The sequence below is a fragment of the Zophobas morio genome, unplaced genomic scaffold (assembly GCF_036711695.1).
Source record: "Zophobas morio isolate AGI-343-1 ecotype UQ-CSIRO unplaced genomic scaffold, CSIRO_AGI_Zmor_V1 ptg000058l, whole genome shotgun sequence".
In the NCBI taxonomy this organism is placed as follows: Eukaryota; Metazoa; Arthropoda; class Insecta; order Coleoptera; family Tenebrionidae; genus Zophobas; species Zophobas morio.
The window spans coordinates 6,423,211-6,443,194 of NW_026972163.1; positions in this window are offsets into that span (position 1 = coordinate 6,423,211).

The following is a 19,984-nucleotide window of genomic DNA, read 5'->3' on the forward strand; positions in this document are numbered from 1 at the left end:
TATTTGAAAATCAAACGATACTACCAGAATATTTCCATCCCTCAAATCGTTAACTGAATCACAAAAAGTTATGCTTATATTGTTTTTTTGGTATTTTGTGTTATTTCAACAGTGTTGAAATTTAAATATAGTGAAAAGTAAAGTGATCTGATGAATTAAATCCAAAACAAAATTCCAACACCAGAGGTGCAAAAAATCTTTGTAAATTTGAGCTTGTTTATTCCAGCCGGTATGAAGTGCCAGAATGGGCATTTCTTATTCTGTGGGTACCTACACAAAATTTTATCCATTGATTATCGTAAGTATTGAAATATATAAAGTAAATCAGTCGCTAGCTCTTAGACTAAAAGTGGTGAACTATGTATGTTTCGTTTCTGACGCATCGTTTCTGAAGCACAGAAGAGAGTAGCCGCTGCGTGTGGAGAATTATAAACAGCTGATTTATGTTTTAGTGGCGAGTATGGCGCGAAAATTGACGAAAATGAGCCTTTTGCTGCCGAATGTGGGTGTGCGCAGCATCCTCAAATTTCTTATTAATGTAGTTCTTTGTTGCAATAGTCCAGTCGCAAAAATCTTCTCACTTTGCGAAATCTTGTCACTTCAACATCTTAACCAAGCATCAAGATGAACTTACTTTGTTGCTTGGTAGGTGGTGTCTCGGAAGTTAGTAAGTTTTATGCCTACTTCGAAAAAGAAATGCTGTCCACTGAAGGCAAAACACGTTAAAAAGAGCGACTTTTGTACCATTTCACGTTTTGAAGTCTCACAATGTTTGTTTGTCACAATTATTAAATGTAATTATTAACAGATGACAGCAGTCATGTACCTCTTGGACAGGCCATAATCTTTACACTAGTCGGCGATGGAAAAATGTAATGAAAGGCGAAAACTAATCTTAATCTGTAAATATGTTGTGTCGCAAAAATTAAACATTTTGTAGACCTGAAAATAATTTCAATCTATGTTGCTTAACAATAACAAGTTTGACCATGACTCTTTTTGTATCTCTCTAATAGTTAATTAGTGATATGTCGAATAGCGCGCGCTTATTGACTCGCCCTGCATAGAAAAAATTATTGTAAATTTGGTGGTGATCTACCAATGGCAGTATTACGTTTATTAAAGAATGAATTTTTAATACACAACCGTTAGTGCTTGTGTAAACGCCCATACTTCCAGCTGTTGGGGATTACTAGGTTATTGATAGAGGGTGAACCACTGAAAGGGTAAATGGAAATGTAATGAGGTGTGATGAGAGGAAAAGATCACTCTAGTGGAAATATAATCGGTGAGCGTGCACACATTTGAATTTTGTCACTATAAATGATCTTTACTCCGTGAATGCTTCCGATTTTGTGAAATCTAAAAAGTTAGTCAGGGTGCATTTGTTACAAAAATTTAATGAACAATTTCTTGGAATTAGATAAATCTTTCTTAAGGGAACAAATACACTGATCTGGATTTTCTAGCTGTAAGTATACTCAGAGAAATGAGGCCTACTGAAAGAAAGTAGCACAAAATTATGTATAATGTATAAAAACATAAAGTTTAAAAAAAATACAATACAAACGATACATACATGAAACACGTAATAAATAAATAAAAAAATTAGTCGAAGGTTACTTCGACAGAACTTCTCCCACGTTTAAGGTACAGTCCGGCAAATATGGCTGCTTCTTTAAAAAATAATAAAATGTCATTCTGCTATTTTCGTTTTGTGATAAGCTCTACAATGTAAAAACCAGTTGCGTAAATAACACTCCCGCAACTCTTGCGCTGTAAATTCCAAGAGAGCGCGGTCCGTACAAGTGTGGATAAAATGATATATAGAGGAGAGGCGGTGATTGTGGAATACCCTTTTTGTTCTTGCTTGCAGAAAAAAAATGTTTCAACAAAAAATCATGTAACTATGTCAAATGATAGGCTAATTATTATTCTATAAACCTCTCAGAAGATTTTTTTCAATTATGGATTTTTGTTCGATATATAACAAATTTTGTACTTTTATGTAATTTTCGGGGGTCGAGAAAATGGGTGGCTATTGTGGAATACCGCCAAAAATCTCACATTATCATACAAAGGTACATGGAAATGATGAAATATTTGGATTGTTTTATTAAAAAATAATAGATTAATTAAAATTAATAAATAATTCTCAATTTTATTTACTTTGGCCAACTGGTAAGCAATTGAACGCACATCTTTCCTCGTTAGGCCAAAAAATTTCGACTCCATAGTCAACAGATATTGAACAAGTTCTTCTTCTAGTTCAGGAGGTAGGACAGCTTTCCTGCCTAATTTTTCTTTCTTAATTTCCTTGTTTTTTTTAACATATCTATATAAAGTCGTTCTAGGCACATTGAAATGTTTGGCTGCCCGCAAATAGCCCATTTTTTTACTTTTTACAGCTACGGCAGCTTTTTCCATATCGCTTTCGGACCATAGTTGTTCTTTTTTGACTGACATAGTCCTTAAAATACAGGTAATATTAGAATTAACTTAAAACCGGTTAATGTGGAATAGTCCACATTACCGTACTAGTTAGTATTCCACATTAACGCAACGAGTCTACGAACGATTTTTATTAAAAAATAATAGTAATACCACATAAATAAATGTTAAATGAGATGACATTTAACTGTTGCTTAGAGACGTATTCTGTATGACAATATCTATGACTTTTATAACACTTATATGAAAAATATAAAGTAAAATTGAAACTTACCAAAACTTTTCTACTGCGCAGAATATACAAATAAATTAATTCTTAGGTTATGTTCACAGTTAAAGCAGGTAACCGCAGCTGTGCATTATTATGCACCAAAGGGTATTTGAGTTATGCCAGCAGAACACAGATAGCGCTGTCAATTTTTTCAAAATAGTGATATTCCACATTATCGCCCTATTCCACAATCACTGCCTTTCCTCTACCTATTTAAAGGCGATAACCAACGAGAAAACTGCGCATATCCTGAGATTCTCAGTACATCTTTAACATCTTGACAATTGTTTCTGTTTATACTTTGAAAGAATTCGACTATTATCACGTTCAGTTTACAAGCATGAGTGGTTAAAAGAAAATGAAATTTGATTCATTGTGTCTCCTCTTCGTAGAGGAGAGGACTGATTAATGAATTAACCACACTCAGTTGTTTCCCATACATTTGGACATTTATTCGGCAAAATTTTAAGTTGACGTACAAATTTTTATTAACAATTTACCATGCTTCTAATAATCTTAAAATATTTGCAAGATTTCACAATGTTCGGTTTATGCAATTTCAAAATAAAATTATTGTAAAACGTAGTTATACAATTTAGATTTTTTTCAATCAATGTCCAAGCTTTAAAATAATTATTTGGTCTCAAAAATCAATTGTAACGATGTAATACAGCGTGACCAACAACCATATTTGTTTCGTTTAAGATGTACCTCATAAAATTTTATGATAATATCGACCTCCTGACGATGGGGTGGAGACGGCGTAAATTCTACTGTTGGCTGATGCAATTAGTGTCTCTTGAATCTACCTGGTTTTAATCCAGGATCAGCCTGTTGTGGCATGGGGTCTATATAATTTTATGAGGTATAACCTAAACGAAACCAGAGTACTGTTTCAGTTAGTATTGTTACGAAATACACTTACGCCGCCCCGGTACGACGTATCTCGACGTACGCCCGGCGTTAATAGGTGAATCATCATTGCTGACGGTGTCGACGCGGCATTCCACAACGGCAAGTCTGGAGCGGCTTACCGAAAGTCTCGATTGCGGACCCAGAAAACTCTCGATGCGGCGTTCTGGATCCATCGAGAGTCACACATAGGTTTAAATAGAAGCCACCGTTAGAAACAGCAGGCATTCAGTCGAACCACGAGTCCAGCGAGTGTTAAGAAGAGTCAGCCAAATTGCGCTGGAAATAGGTTTGTACATAATCGCTATAATAGTTAGTCGTGTATATTCGAGCTAATAAGTATAAATGAATTTTGTTTGAAATTGGTAGACCTGTCATTCCTTATTTCCTGTTGTCAAAACGGACATGTTTGACAGTGACATTTAATTTATGTCAATTTTTTTATTAAAATGTCATAACCAAACTTTCTTGAGCGCTTAAAAGTGGCATAGCGCCCAGCATTTGAATCAGGTGTGGCAATAGCAACGCAAGAAAATTCTTTCAGAATTGGTTAAATCCACTGCCAACTTAAAAAGTACTAGCTGATCACGTTGTAATCATCATTTTGATTGAAAATTATTTTTACACGCAGACCCTGGATGTATTTGAATAGGGTGATAAATTGGAACCACTGCGCATCCAGCTAATGCTTCTCTTTACGCTAAACAAATTGTATCTATAGGCTAAAATTTTGAATTGCGACGACGTTGTAATTTGGCAGGATCATTTTTATTACACATGCATCATTATGCTTGATTAAACACACAGATGTGTGCGTAATCGGGCCTTTAAAGCACTAATGTTTTAAAGTCGTCTAGGCAACTATAAATATTATCAATAAGAGAGTAGGTGCTAATCTTTATTTAAATTAATAAAAAAATTACTGTTATTATTGTTTGAAACTTGAAACTTTAAGCTGATTACTATTTGTTAATTGAGAACTAGTAGTGACATTTGCGTTTTCACTGTTTGATTGAAAGTAGGTGTTGATGAAGTTGATTCAGCAACAGATGTGTTAAGAACACCAGTAATGCGTTTGGAAACAACTATTTTGTTTGAAGTGGATTCTTCAATATAGCCATTAGCCACGCTCGAAGATTTCCAGCCTACTTGACGTTTAAGCGCATCCACGCTCATTCCACTAAGTATTTGCCATGATCGTAGCCGAACTTCGTCTAAAAGCATGACCGGTGTATTTCTTAGCGTCTGGGAGATTCAGAAAACGGGCTACATGAAAAGGACATTTTCCAAAAGTATTAATTCCAAACCCTCTATCTGTAGTTAGATTTTCTGGGCGGAGTGACAGATATTTGTTGAATGACTTGACATATAATTTGTCAGAATCATTAATAACCGCAAATCTTCGGCCTTTTTCCGTTTTAGATGGACGAATAGTGATTAATAAAACAGAATCCTCTCTCTTAATGCCAGATATGCGCGAATCACAGAGTATATATCTTCTACATGATCCAAATATACCACAAATAGCTACAACCTGAAAAGCAATAGCATTGATTAACAAATTTAAATGTGTTTTAAGTTGGTACTTACTTTCAAAAACAAAAACGTATCATCTGGGCCTTCGGTAAAAAATGTACGTAACTTTTCTTCTGGAAATATTAACGATTTTTTAGGCTCATAGCCTTTGTTAATTCCTTTCATAAAAGCATGGAGTTTATGAAAATCAGCTAAATAAATTCGTTTTTTAATTCTCAACATTGTCTGTAATTTTGAGTGAATACACCAAAGTGATGACGATTTATATTGACTTGACTGTAAAGAATTAGAAAATTAGTGGTTAAAATTTAATTAACTATCGTTTTACCATTTCATCCATTAAGTAAGCATCACTGTTTCGAAAACAATATCGGAATTTTCTCTTGCCATCCATTTCACTAATCTGTCGTATTCTTTATAGTACGCAACTTTGGATTTCTCAGGAATTAATCTTAATTCTGGTTGCTCTGCCAATTTTTTAATATCTTCGTTCATTTTGTACCAATTCAGGAAGATTTTTGCTCGATTTTTTTGCTCAAACATAACAACGTAAACAAACAATTGCTATAACCCATGCTATAACTAACTCTAGTGAAACGATTGGATTTCAGAATGACATACAACCTTTGATCATTACAAATTTTATTATTTTCATTCTAATTTTCACATTATAGTGCAGGTATAATAAAAAATAGCGTATAATACTTGTGTATAAGCGCCTTTAAAATACTAACGACGTTAAAAGCACTCCGCTAACGCGTCGTGCTCTTAAACCCGTCGTACGTGTTTTAAAGGCTTGCTTATACACTCGTATTGTAATATACTATTAATAATAACGGTGAATTTCACAATACTATTCATAAAACCATCACAGCTAAAAGTCTAAAGGTGTACCTATACAAAAAAAATAGCCTGGATATAAGAAAGACGAGGTCTAATCAATCTGCCAGGAAAAATAATTACGTTTTGATAATGATTTCACAATTTCCATAAATATTTACATCTAAGAGAAAAAAATGTGCCGAAGACTATTTCTACAGAACTTCCTTAAAGTACAGTCGAACCAATGCAGCTGCGAAAAATTATAAAACTTATCTTTAAGAATTTTATTTTTTATGATGATCATTGATGGACCCTATGAGTAAAATTAATATATTATGTGCGTATTGTAAAGTACAGATAAAGAAACATCATATAATGTATATATGCTTCTAATGAGTCTTTCGGTTGAAATTTTTGTTTTGATGACGACATAAACATTTTAGCAAGGACCCGCCTATCAATTCGAATAGGTGCAGTGTAATACTATTAATAACAATACTTTATCCTCAAATTTTCGGGAAAATGGAATAGGCAATGAAATTGTTGGCTTATTCTTTAATTTTTTTGAGTCACCTTCCACAAGTAATTCTAAAAATATCCATGCATTGATAAACCACAGGTACGGACTCTTACTATTGTGCATATTTTAGATTTATTCGATAAAATTTTGAGATGACGTCATAATTTTTTTGAAGGGAAGGGATAAACGGCTAAATTTTTATTTACTACGTTTACGATGACCGTAAAGATTTCTGAGCATTCGGTTTTGCTGCTTCAAAGTTAAATAATTATAGACACACAGGTTTATAAATCATACATGCAGGAGTATGTTATTTTATAAAATTTAAATAACGTTTATTCGCCAGAACTGTTAAATTGACATCATCAATTTGGTGAGGCCTAAACAGATTAATTTTGAATAACGATTTACAATGATTCCGATCAACTTAAAACGTTTACAAAATTTTAGAGCACTCAGGTTTGTCACTTCAAAGCTTAATTATAAAACATTGTTATACAAATAAGATTATATTCTTGTTAATATTATTGTTATTATTATTATTGGCCATCCCTACAGATAAACCAATTATTAGAGTGGTATATTAGGGCTAAATTCGATCACTATCACACTACTAACATCTGTGATATTGTTGGTGGGGATGATCAGGCAAATTTTGGTTAGCGTTTTACCAAACCACATGATATTGATAATAAACATACAACATATGACAAGATTCGGTCCAATAGTTTCAGAGATTATCTGTCTAATAAAATTCGACACACACAACAGACAAATGGAAACGGGGGACTACATTTTTCGTACTCTAGAGGTCATGAAACGTAGAGAAAACATGAAAGTAGCAACTCGTCCGATGGACTCGATTACGATACTTCCTTAGTTTACGCGCGGGAATAAAAATTGGTCGAAGGTTATTTCGACAGAAATTCCCTCGCCTCTGAAGTGCAATAAAACCATTCCAGTTGTTTCGAAAAATTATAAAATCTGATTATATGAATTTAATTTTTTTATGAAGATTCTTTAAGTTAAAATCAAGATATATATGCAATGTTAAAGTAAATGTAAAAAAGAGTTTAGATAGTACTTCCCTCGCTGTCGGAAACGTGACGACTGCATGCCTATTATGTTTTTTTTTCGCAGTAGATTTTAAGGCATTCGGTTTTGTAGTTCCTAAGTAAATCAATAGAATAAATTTACGCATTCATTTTTTTTTTTGAGTCACCCGGTATATGCAAATTCAAAGAATATGAATGCGAGAGACTCTTCATATTTTGTACATTCTAGATAGGATTTATTCGGCAAACTTTTGAGCTGACGTTATCAGTTTTTAGGAGAAGATAACCAAATATATTTTGACTAAACATTTATTATGCTATTTATAACCTTAAAACATCCGCAAGATTTCAAAACATTCGGTTCTGTAGTTCCTGATTACATCAATAAAATACATTTACGCATTCATTATTTTTTTTGGGACCCTGTATTTGCAAATCGAAAAAATTTGAACGGAATGATAAATCACAAGAAGAGACTCATCATATTTTGTACATTTTAGATACCATCTACATGATATTCTTAATATAAGTACAAAATTTCACAACAATCGGTCCAGTACTTTCGGAGATTATCTGTCTTATAAAAATCCGGGATGGCAGACAGACGGACAGACGGACAGACAGACGGAAATGGGAGACCTATTTCTTCGTCTTCTAGGGGTCATGAAAGATCGAGAAAACGTAAAAGTAGAGAGTCGGCCGACGGACTCGATTACAATACTTCCTTTGCTTACGCTCGGGAAGTAAAAAAGTGTTCCTGACAAAAGGAAAGACTTTCATAGGGCATATGATAAATTTCTGTGGATGTACGGTTGAGAAAAATATAATAAATTGTTTTGTTTTGTGTGTTTCCTCAGTAAAGAGTTAAAACCATCGCCCAGGATTAGTACTGGTGTGATCTACGACGCCTAAAGGAGAGAGCAACAAAACATGAAAGTAATGCGAATCTTTGCTTCATTTAGTGGATTAGAATGTTCTTGGTAATACGGATATTCGGAAACAACTAACCTATTTAACAATATTCGGGCACATAACGCAAAAGTCGACAAAAACCGGAGGACCCGGGTGGGTTAGGTAGCATCGCGCTTGCCTGCCACACCTTGGGTCGTGGGTTCGATTCCCGCCCTGCTCTGGGTGTTGTGTATGTCCCCCGTTACCCTGTAATTGGGCCTCCGGCCTGTTGGGTAACGTTAATTAATAAATAAAATAAAATAAATAAAAAATAAAAAATAAAAATCGCGATGTAAGTATTATTAATATATGGCGATTTTTGTAATAATAAAGTCTAAACTTTATTTTACATTCTAGTGATAGAGTGGAAGACTGTGTAAACTAAAAACTTTAGGATTGTTGGACGTAAAGGCTTTGAAAACACCTTTTTTTCGCGGCGATTTTACAATTCCAAAAAAAATATTAAAACTTGGATCGAAGCTGACAAACGCATCAAAAGGTCACCTACCTTGTTTTGTTCAGCCTCCTGGGTTGAGGGTTTGTAGACCGCATGCACAAAGGAACCACGTGTCTAAGTTTCGCGACAACAATTCGCGATGACGTCACACAAGATGGCAACTGCGTTCACTTAACGCCCACCTTAGCGATGTTACCTCTCTGAGGGTTTCTCGATAACTCTGTTCGATAACAGCGCCAACCCCAAGTACCGGCCCTTTTGTTCTAGAGTCCCTCTCTACAGGGACTCTATTTTGCTCGGTACTATGGCGCCTCTAGTGGAAAGTGACCAAAATACACTTGTCAGCAATCCGCGGGATAACAAACAAAATCAAAACAAAATATTAAACAAACTTCGAACCGGAACAAGGATTATTGTGTATGCATTGTGACTTGTATCTTTATAAATTCTTAAATTCTGTGAAAAGACCAGACGTTTCAACATCATATAAATGTAAAATTTTTGCAGAAGGCAAAGAGGTATGTGGACAAATATTTGTTTACTATTACTGAATGTATTTTTGTAGTTATTTCCGTCACACAATTTAATCTATTAATTGGTAACAACAGTCTGCTTTATATCTTCACATTTAACTCATCAATCAAACTGTGTCCCCCCATTTCAGAAGGTCACGAGCTGCCACTGCTTTAAAAATCAAGCTTTTGTAACACTTTGCAATTTAAATTTGAAACCGTAAAACCGAATGACCTGATAATCTTGCAAGAGTTGTAATTTCATTGTAAGCATTGTAAATCGTTAATCAAAATTTATCCGTTTATTCCCTCCCAGAAAACTGATGACATCTCGCCAAAATTTTGCCGAATAAATTCTTTTTAAAATATGAAAAATATGAATTTATATCTGTGGTTTATCTATACATTCATATTTTTACTTTTTAGGATATCTTGTATGTATAAGTAACCTGGATAGGTTAATTAAAAAAATTAATCAAGAAGGTAGTTTATTTTATTGTTCAAATCAAGAACGGTTCGCTCCATTTTGCCCAAAATATAATTATACAGTAATGTTATTATTAGTATTACACTACATCTAATATGTGTCCTTGCTAAAATGTTGATGACGTCATCAGAAAATTTGGTATGGAAAAAATTACTTGAAACATGCGTATAGCATGCTTCTTTAGCCGTACTTTAACACTTTACACATATTGTCATTTTAACTTATGGGAATTATCAAAAACAATTTTTTTTCAATTTGACTTTGGAACTGCAAAAAAACTGCAAATGTTTTAAGATTATCGTAAGCTTGGTAAGTAAATCTTAAACAAAATTTTTTCGTTTATCTTCCATCCAAAATAATGGTTTCATTGCACAATTTGGCCAAATAAAAGTTCTTTAAATGTTATAGAATAACATACTTCTGTGTTTATTCCTATTATTATTATTAGGAGAAAACTAAACTTGTTACTCTTTAAACCACTCGTTTGTTGTTGAACATCAATTATTAAACTGTTGTGTCTTTGCCTGTCGAAAGAATTAATACTTCTATTAATTCTTTCGACAGGCAAAGACACAACAGTAGGAGTACATGATTTGACATTGTACCAACATTTATTACTTCCCGAGCGTAAGCAAAGGAAGTATTGTAATCGAGTCCGTCGGCCGACTCTCTACTTTTACGTTTTCTCGATCTTTCATGACCCCTAGAAGACGAAGAAATAGGTCTCCCATTTCCGTCTGTCTGTCCGTCTGTCCGTCTGTCCGTCTGTCCGTCTGTCCGTCTGTCCGTCTGTCTGTCAGTCTGCCGTCCCGGATTTTTATTAGACAGATAATCTCCGAAAGTACTCGACCGATTGTTGTGAAATTTTGTACTTATATTAAGAATATCATGTAGATGGTAAAACGCTAACCAAAATTTTTCTAATCATCCCCACCACTAATGCGATGACGTCACTTCAAAATTGTACATAGTAAATGGGTTTTCAATTGTATAAAATAACATAGTCCTACACATGTAGTTTACAACTCTGAATCGACTTTTCACCCAAAACGTCCAGATTTTTGGAAAAAAAATCAAAATTATAAAACAACATTTTGAAATTTAATTTTTAATCTGCTAACCAGAATGCTTTGAAATATTGCAGATGTTTTAAGGCTATAAAGAGCATCATAAATCTTTAGTCAAAAAATATTTGCTTATCCCCTCCAAAAACTTGATGACGTCAGCTCAAAAGTTTGTGGAATAAATCATATCTAAAATGTACAAAATATGATGAGTCTGTACTTGTGATCTATCACTCCATTCATATTTTTTGGATTTGCATATACAGAGTGACTCAAAAAAATTAATGAATGTGTAAATATATTTTACTGATTTACTCAGAAACTACAAAACCGAATGCTTTGAAATCTTGCAGATGTTTTAAGGTTATAAAGAGCATAATAAATGTTTAGTCAAAATATATTTGCTTATCCCCTCCAAAAACTTGATGACGTCAGCTCGAAAGTTTGCCGAATAAATCATATCTAAAATGTACAAAATATGATGAGTCTGTACTTGTCATTTATCACTCCATTCATATTTTTTGGATTTGCATATACAGAGTGACTCAAAAAAATTAATGAATGCGTAAATATATTTTATTGATTTAATCAAGAACTACAAAACGGAATGCTCTGACATCTTGCAGATGTTTTAAGGTTATAAAGAGCATAATAAATGTTTAGTCAAAATATATTTGCTTATCCCCTCCAAAAACTTGATGACGTCAGCTCGAAAATTTGCCGAATAAATCATATCTAAAATGTACAAAATATGATCAGTCTGTACTTGTGATCTATCACTCCATTCATATTTTTTGGATTTGCATATATAGGGTGATTCAAGAAAATAAATGAAAGCGTAAATTAATTTTACTGATTTACTCAGGAACTACAAAACCGAATGCTTCGAAATCTTGAAGATATTTTAAAATTATCATAAGCATGGTAAATTTTTGATCAAAATGTATTTGGTCGTCCCCCCTAAAAAATTTATGACGTCACCACAAAATTTTGCTGAATAAATCCTATCTAAAATGTACAAAATATGGTGAGTCTCTTCTTGTGATTTATCATTCCATTCAAATTTTTTCGATTTGCATATACAGGGTGACTCAAAAAAATTAATGAATGCGTAAATTTATTTTATTGATTTAATCAGGAACTACAAAACCGAATGCTTTGAAATCTTGCAGATGTATTAAGGTTATAAAGAGCATAATAAATTTTTAGTCAAAATATATTTTGTTATCTTCTACAAAAAACTGATGACGTCAGCTCAAAAGTTTGCCGAATAAATCGTATCTAAAATGTACAAAATATGATGAGTCTGTACTTGTGATTTATCATTCCATTCATATTTTTGGATTTGCATATGCAGGGTGACTCAAAAAAATTAATGAAGGCGTGAATTTATTTTATCGATTTAATCAGGAATTACAAAACCGAATGCTTTGAAATCTTGGGAATATTTTAAAGTTATTATAAGCATGGTAAACTTTTGTTCAAAATGTATTTGTTCATCCCTCCTAAAAAAATTGATGACGTCACCCTTAAATTTTGCTGAATAAATCCTATCTAAAATGCAAAAAATATGATGAGTTTGTACTTGTGATTTATCATTCCATTCATATTTTTTAGATTTTCTTAAGAGGTGGTTCAAAAAAATTAATGAAGTCAATTTATTTTATTGATTAAATTAAAGGCGACACTTATTATTAGTATTACACCCCAACCAACCCAATTTGGTAGACACAAAATTTGTTAAAGGAAAAACTCGGTTGAAACATAAGGGTAGCACGCTTATTTACATCGACCTTAACATTACAGACCTGCATTTGTTTTATGCGCTCACTTGGTTCCGCGAATGTGAAATAGACATGTTTATAATCAACCAATTGTGAATTTCACCGTCAAGAGTTAAAATAAAACCCAATGTTTTATATAATAAGCGGAAGTCGAAGCAATAAAACCGATGGTCGTTTTGTTTACAGTTTCTCTATTTGACTCTCACGTCTGCTGTTACGCTTGTCATCTTAAATTAAGAATGTTTATACATAAACGATTTTCAGTTGCCTTTCATACTAGTCTAGACAGCGGATTTTTATCGGGCTACGTCACGATTATAGGTGGGGACGCGCTGGATCGCCGGGACTCAGTAGCGGCTGAATTTAATCGGTACTAATTCCATAAATATAATTAACGATTTATTAATCAAACGGCTAAGTAAATGAGAACGGGAATTAACAGCAGAGTGCAACGAAACAGCGTTATTCTAATCTCAAATAAACGAAGTGCAGTCCGCAACCGCAATGAATTCGCATCCCTTAACGAGCCGTATCGAGTTTGGCCTTGCCTAGCCCGACAGAAATCCGCTCTCTAGATATTACACACCGCCGCCGTATACGTGAGTAAATTGTTTCGTTATTTTATTGATTATAAGAAATCAATATTCAAAACGACCCAATTCATTTTCCCGAAAATTTGGGAATACAATAATTTTATTCTTAGTATTACACTACATCTATCCCAACTGATATACGTGTCCTCGCAAAAATGTTGATGACGTCATCACAATTTTTTTTTAAATTCCCACTACAAAAATGTAATGAGAAAAAAAAAACACAATAGGCATGCAGTCGTCAAGTTTCCGACAGCGAGGGAAGTACTGTCTAAACTCTTTAGACCAATTTTTTTTGTAGGTAATACAACCACCACAAAACATTACAATACAGCAAGTGTTCAAATTTTCTAATTATCGTAAACTTACATTCCACGCAATACGATAAGTTTCACAAGAAAAATAATTATGTATGGTGTTCATAAAATTATAGTTTAAAGACGGATTCAGGTTAGCTGGAAGTTCAGTGCAGAGTTTTTAATGCGTTAGTCACGTAAAATACAGTATGAACACATTACGGAGTGAGCATATTGCAATTACAATTGGAATGGAAGGAAAGTAATCGGAAACTCATTTCCATCAACAACCATATCTGTATACGTGGTCGTAAAACTTTATGACAAGCTTTAAATACTGCTAATCAAAGGAGATTTATGGAAGATGTTAATTTAAACTTTTAATATTTCTCGGGGACCCTGATTGGATTGCCTATTTAAGACTGACACCATTAAGTTGATATTCTGGTGAGTAACAATGGAATTCTATTTATCTATGTATTTACTTATTATGAAACTATTTTTTCCACCTGGTATGAAAAGAAATGATGATGTCGTTGCTCGTATACCGTTGCACAATTGAATAGCGTTTCCGAAAAGAGTTGCGTTCAACTGGATACATGGAAATATGAGTCATAAAGGAAATTAAAGGGCCAATATTCTGTTAAATCAGAACTCTGCGAGGCGCCTTGCAAGTGCGAAACGAGTTCTACAAGTTCCTAAAACCACTGGAAAGAAAACACTCAGTGTGCATGAGATTATGCCATCTTCAAAAATAGCGGAAGGTAACGTGCATTCATATAAAAGTAGCGAAGAGCTACTTAATACATATACTGCGTTAATACTCTGTAGAAAAGATCTCGGAATTGTAGTGGGGCTGTTCACTGTACACGGTAGGGGGGCGTGCAGTATATCTGCACCAGCGGTCTAGCTTCCATTCACTATGAGCATAGAGTACGACGAGGCACCCAAGCACATTTTGTGTTCCTGCCGGGTACTTGCAAGCATGAGGAAAGTATACATGATAAATCACAAGTACAGACCCATCATATTTTGTATATTTTAGATCGGATTTATTCGGCAAACTTTTGAGCTGACGTCATCAAATTTTTGGAGGGGATAAGCAAATATACAAGGTGATTGCGAAATACATGCAAACAAAAAAATGGGGAATAGCTCACAATATGATTATGTCACTGGGTAAAATTCACGGTCCTAAGTAGTAGCAGTGTCTAGAAAAAATTATTTGAAATTAAATGTAAATTGTTGTACGCGCCGCTGGACTGTTTTGTGACCTACATAATTACTACAATGAATGGAACAGAGCGAGTCGGATTAAGAACCAAAAAAGTGACTTTATCAGGCACTTTTTTAATCGCAACGTGAAAAACACGAAAAGGGCCAGTTGGCATCGAGCGGTCGGTGAAATCGGTTTATGGTGGAGTTTTCCCATGCAGATTGTGTCGATATGGTAATTGGTGCATCAGTGGTACAGCATCTCCGAGATCATGGTACCTTCAACCTCAAACTCACGATCGTGGCCGTGATAGGACAGAAAGAAGAAGTTGGATTTTCACAGCTTGTAGTGCATCCTACATTAAAAGAATACGGCCACATCCATACCATGTTGACAAAGTACAGGGTTTGGAGCCCGCTGATTGTCCACGTTGTGTAACTCACTTTTTGTCCGATCAAACTCCACATGCTCGTCAACAAGTACGATTGCAAGAGACGGTTTTCGATAAATGTGTATCGGTTGGATGAAACAGTTAGTTTGTGAAAATCAACAGTGTCCAGAAATTATCGAAGAGCTTCAACAACAAGTGACAGTGGTCTTTTTTTTACCTATCAACAAACCTCTTGCGACGCTCTGACGCCTGTATGGCTAGTCAAGGACAACATTTTCAACATTTCTTATAAAAAGGTAGTAACATTTTAAGTTGTTCTTATTTTTGTTCCAATACACAATGCAAAATCGTTGTGGCAAGGACCAAACATCCGTCAGAATCAAAAGTTGATCATCATGAAGCATTACCAAAAAATTTTCGCACTGACCTTTAACGATGAATGAATAAATGAATGAACGAATGATAAGCAGCAAAAAGTCGGTTTTACTTTTAATTGAAACTGAAAGTGTTTTTATTCGAACGTTTTTCCAACTCTGTTTACAAGGTGGCTCAGTGCCTTCGTATCGAGGGTGGTTCATGGGGGTTTTGCCCCATTCGATTTTTAATTTGTTTTTTCTATATTTCGACTCTACTAGGGTGGGGAATGCCGTGGTTAAAATATTTGCACTTATTTCGCAGTCACCCTGTATGTTGATTAAGAATGTATCATGCTTATCATAACTTTAAAACAGCTGAAAGATTTCAAAGCATTCGGTTTTCCAGATTCACAATTAAATTGCAAAATGTTTTTTCAGAATTTTGATTTTTTTCCCAAAAATCTGGTGGTTTTGGGTAAAAACTCAACACAGCTTCATAAACTACATGTGGAGGACTATGTTATTTTATACAATTTAAATCCCATTTACTACGTACAATTTTGAAGTGACGTCATCACATTATTAGTGGGGATAATTAAACAAATTTTGGTTAGCGTTTTACCATCTACATTCCTAATATAAATACAAAATTTGACAACAATCGGTCTAGTACTTTCGGAGATTATCTGTCTAATAAAAATCCAGGACGGCAGACAGACAGACAGACGGACACGACAGACCTATTTTTTCGTCCTCTAGGGGTCATGAAAGGTCGAGAAAACGTAAAAGTGGAGAGTTGGCCGACGGGCTCGATTATAATGTTTCCTTTGCTTACGTTCGGGAAGTAAAAAGTTTAATTTTAAAATCATTTCTACATGTTTTCCTATTTAACTCAACGGCATCGAAGCTTGTTCTTGCCTACCGGTACGTGTTGGCCATGTGCCCTTGTGTAACCGCAGACACTACAAAACGCTAACCAAAATTTGTTTGATCAGCCCTACCAACTATGGTATGACGTCATCTCCAATTTTTACAATAGTAAATGTACTTTCTACTTGTATGTACGTCCACTTGTACTTTATGAATTCGTGTTGAGTTTTTAGCCTAAGCATCCATTAAAAAAAAAATCGGCTTCGCTTCGTGCGCTAAACTGTTTTCGTTGAATAAAATTCGTTTTTATTCACTTATACCATAAATAGCTATTTAGTTACTACAGTTATTACTTTTTAGTGTTACTGGTGTCGGTGGCAGAAAAAACGTAATACAATACTCGCTGCATAACTCCTTTCTTGGCGTTGCCTCGGCCCGTCAAATCCACCTCGACAAAAAAGTTTACTTACGCAGCTTGTAATGTAAATAACTACTATTAACAAATAACAAGTGTACGTTCTAGGATATAAAATGACCGTTCGGTCCACAAAATGGATACAGAGTGAGTGATGTTGTGTGCTTGAAGTATGAAGTGAATAATGATTGAATGGCGAATGAATGAAGAAACAGATTACCCACCCGAGGCACTAACAAACAAATTGATTTAATTTAATATTAATTGATTAATTTGATGATTTTAGTTTTAGAAGGCATATTTTTGTTAATACTACAAGCAAGATATTGATTCCCAAACAAAATTATTTTTATCAGTTTCCCGGCTTCCGCCAACAATCCGCCACTGATGTCGACAGTAAAACTTCGCATGGATTCGTAAACCACAAGTATGTTATTTTATAAAATTTAAGTAACATTTACCATTGTAAATTTTGGAGTTGACGTCACCACTTGTTGTTTTAGATGATCAGACAAATTCTAGTGAGCACTTTACTATCTACACGTTATTCCTAACATCCACTTAAAATTTGACAAGAATCGATCTAGAGTTTCGAAGATTACGTCTGTTTAATAAAAAACACTGGCGACAGATAGACACAGGGAAACGTGTGAGCTATTTTTTCGTACTCTAGGGATCATTAAAAAGCGATAATACATGAGAAATTCGATTCTCCACACAACTGATCAGTTGGTAAGACATCTGACTATGAAGTAGTTGATGCTAAACTATGGTTGAAGTCTGTTGTAATCAAACAGTTTCTTCATCTTTTATTAAATCCCTTAAAATATTGCTTAACTTGTATGTCAAAAATACGATAGGTACTTTCCCAGAATTGTGCAAGTCCTCGAATGTTGTGTGTAAAGGAATTCCAATGAAATAGAGAACTATCGACCGGTGTCGATAATTAATAACTTCTCTAAAATATTTAAATATCTTAAATCGAACCTTGTCTCATTTAATGTGAAACATAATATTTCGAACATAGTTTTTTGAGGGTAGGAATAAACCTGTGTACGTTCACAAAATTTATCTCAAAACAACTAGATTTAGGTTTACAAACTGATATCATTGTTAATAATTTCTCCGGGACTTTCGATAGGCTTAAATATTATGTTCTTTATTCCAAACTCGGACAGTAAGGTTGTTCTTCAAAATTTTTGAGATTGATTGGCTCCTACTTAAAGCTTTGTGTCTGTTTTCATGGATCTGATGAGTTTGTTGCGTTTTTTGGTGTTTCGTAGGGTCTGTGTTGGGACCACTTCCTTTCAACGTTTTCATTAATGATACGTTTACAGATTTAATATATCCCGTGTTTAATATATGCGGACAATCAAACCTACTCTTGACTATACGAGAACTGTTTAAACTTAAGAAAATTTTTAACAAAGTAGTATGGGGAAGTCTGTGAATTGTGCGCCTCTAAGCCAATTTGCTTGTAATTTGTGAATTATTAAAGATTAAGTTATCAAATTAAGTATGAGCATAGCCACATATGTTCTTTATAAAAAACCTAATATACAATAAATTATTATTAAACAATCCATAGATATTATTTAAAATGTAAAAGATTTCATTGCGCATGATTACACCGGTCAACATGAATTTTGAGTCTGGGTTCTGTATAGCAGATTCTTATTCTTTCAATACTGCTAAATAAGGAAAAAATTGTTTCATTAGAAAAAGTTTGCTTTTGTAGCTTTCAGAATGAAATTAAGATTTCTAGAAAATTTTCCTATTTTTACACATTTATTGCATGTAAAATCGGTAGTTATGCCCGTTTCGTCAACGTTAAATATTTTCGCAGATCAAAATTTGTGTTTTTGATAAATGGTTGTTAAATTTTCAAAAAATGTTTTCAATACGTTTTCATTAAAGCTACATATACAGTCTATACTAGCTGGCTCTGGTTTACGAAAAGATAATTCAGAATTTCGTCTTAAAAAACTGTAGTACCAATCTTTACCAGCCATTTTTCGGTCTTCATTAAAACTATGTTTAATGTCGTTGCCTTCAGCAAATGAGAATGCTAATTTATGTAATTGAACACGGCTTAATCTATAAAATAATCTACTCAATTTTAAAACATGTTTCTTCAACTCCTCTACTTTATTTTGAGGAAAAACAGGGCACCTTCCTAAACGAGGGTCTTTTATATCAAGCCCTTTATTTAAAGCTTTTAATGCTTTGCTTATAGATGATTCTGGTATTCCACATTTTCGACCAACCCCTCTAATACTGTTTCCATTTCGTACAAATCGTATAGTATTTTTCATTAAATTAGCACACCACCCTACCTTGTTTGATTTACAAATATATTTGGACATCTAAAATTGTTAAACACTAAAATTAAATTCTGAAAAAGGGTGTCGGCTGCGCACAATGTGTCAATAAATTTCTTTTCATATTAAAAATTTATAACAATTAACCAATAATTAATTCAATACTATGAATAATAAAAATGGGTAGTATAAAAGACTAGCTTTCGAATGAGATAAAAATTGTTAAAATAAGTCGTAAAATACAGTACTTGCAGCTGATTTTCAACTCTTCCACAATTACTTCAAAAACCCGGGAATCGCTAATGGTACTATATTGAATGTGGATATTTCAGAAAGTGATTAAAAACTGTTTTGGCAGTTACAAGTAATTCTAATAGACAGAACTATGTACTTATTTGATTTGCGATTAGTGAGGTGCGCACTATTAGCAGACGCGCACGATTCACAGACTTCCCCTAATTTGGGGTGAAAAAAATTAATTACCGTTAAATAAAAGAAAAATGTAAGGTTAAGACTTTCAGTAATAAAAAGCTAAATATTGAAGGTACGACTACAAAATAAACAATATTCTTCTGTTAAGACCCGAACTGTCGAGGACCCGGGAGTGATCTTCGACAGTGTATTGAGTTTCATTCCCCATGCATTTAAGGTTACAAAAAAACAAGTGTTAACATTGGGTTGTATTACCCGGAATTCCAGAGATT